The sequence below is a fragment of the Myotis davidii genome, unplaced genomic scaffold (genome assembly GCF_000327345.1).
Source record: "Myotis davidii unplaced genomic scaffold, ASM32734v1 scaffold88, whole genome shotgun sequence".
NCBI lineage: Eukaryota > Metazoa > Chordata > Mammalia > Chiroptera > Vespertilionidae > Myotis > Myotis davidii.
In genome coordinates, this window is record NW_006300377.1 from 790745 (window position 1) to 792937 (window position 2193).

The window sequence follows — 2193 nt, forward strand, 5'->3', positions numbered from 1 at the left end:
GACTTGGGTGAGATAAGCTGTCGTTTCCCACAGTCAAATTCTAACCAGTTTTTAAGGTTGTAGAACTATTTTTGGCTAAATGCTGTTCTTTTCCTTAAACAAGCCAAACTCAAGGCATTACAGTTGGGTCCCACACCTACATCTCCGCTTTGGTCCCACATCCTAAGATATTATAGCAAAAAGTGCCATGGACTCTTAAGTAAGACAGGCCTGGGTTTGGAGCCTGCCTGTGCCATGTGCCAGCTCTTACATTATGACAAGTTATTTACCTTCTCTGAGCCTCAGTTTCCTCATCTGTATAATAGGGATAAAAACCTCTACTTCGTAAGATCCAGAAAAGTACCAAGCACATAGTGGGCACTCCGAAGGTGGGTCGTGGCTGCTGCCAGGTGCAGGCCGGAGAGGACCAATTTCCCTTCCTTTTAGTTTAAGTGTCATTAGAATGAGCCAATTCAGTGGACTTGCCTGAATCTGAAAAATTAGCACCCAAACCTAATTTTTCACTTTACACTAGTAGCCCCTCTCCCTTTAAAATGGGAGCTCTCAAAATGGTCTTTGTTTCTGTAGCAAAGAGTGTGTGTGTGTGTGTGTGTTGGCAGGAGGGCCACAAAGAGGCAAGGTGTATTTTTAGAGCCGTAGAGGGGCTGGCAGAAATTGAAAATAAGGTTTTCAAGTTCGTGTGTTGATGCTTTAGAGGAGACGTGGAAGGAGCAGCTCAGTGGCGGTCTGTGTGTCCTGTTCAATATCTCAGAAGCTTTCTGTGACATGCCTTCCCGCATTCTGATTAAAAAGCCGCCTGCCCGTCCCTTGCCAGCCTCCCTTCCCTCCCCACCCCCCCTGAGGGGCCTGGATTTCCCAGGTGGGTGGCAGCGCTCCCCGAGGAGGAGCCTTCTGTGCAAACCTCCAGCCTGGATGAGAAACCTGCCTTCTCGGGTGAGCAGGGCCCAGCGGTCAGGGCCGATTAATCCCACGGGGTGGTCGGTGCACAGTGAACATTTTTGCCTCTTATTTTAATTAAGCAGGGCCAGGGAAGGGGTGTGAGCACGCCTGATGGGACCGTGTGGCATGTGCCGACTACCGGAGGAGTTTCGGTTATTAGCACTTGTTGAGGACTTTCTAGATAATTAAATACCACATTAATCATCGCTCCAAATGGACACAGATTTTCATTTCCGTCTGGACTCTTCACACGCGCAGAAGGCAAAGTAGCTCCCGGACCCGGTGGTGCCCCAGCACTGCCTGGAGCTCGCCCCACGCGTGCCCACTTCAGTGATTGCGTGGAAAAGGAAAGATTCCGCCAGACATTCGCCTTCCTTGTTCTGACAGCTGAAGCTCTCTTCACAGGCACATTAACATGACCTCATTAGTTCCTGCATCTACTCTTCTAACCACATACAACGGAGTGCAGTAGGAGCCAATCATGCTAATTACATCAGATCGGTTTGCATATTCATAAACCATTTTCTGTTTTATGGACAGCAAAAATAAACACGGTATCTCTTTAATAATTTTAAGTGGGTCACTTTCAGGACTGTATCTGTTTTAAATAAATTATCATATTGTTAAAGGCCACGGTCAAAAGTTATTTTTTGAGCAGCCTGAGAGGTGGGGGTCGGGCGGCAGAGCATGTGGAGGGGACTCTAGAGTCGACAGGATTAAGGGATTGGTCAATTTCCAAGGTCTCTTCTGCGAAAGAAAATCCAAACTTGAAACACCTTCCTGGTTTGGTGAACAGGTGCTGTGCAGCCTCTTACCGACGACAAAATAGATTCTTGTCAGAAATATGAGATTATCGAAATCCTAGTCTTAAACAGCAGGGAGTGAAAACCAGTAACATACCAACTCCTGTATTTTCTTGGTAGCTGTTTCATTTTAGGGCCTGAGTTGGACACTCTGGCTTTTTCCAGCAGGATGAAGAATTCGCATAACAATTAGAAGTCAAACAAAGGGCAGAAACGGACCTTCCCCCTGCCCCACTAATGCCACAGTCTTCCCAGGTGACATCGGGCCAGAACAGGTGGCCTAAGGCCCCCTGTGGTTCTGTGGGGATCCTTTCAATTCAGGACCTGTCACCATCAATGGTGGAGCTGAGTTATAGATTTTCTTTGCTTTAAGGGTGTGTGTTTGGGGGGCAGGGGTGGGGGGGGTTTATGAACAGAATAAATACCTACATAAGCTTCTGACTACTCATGT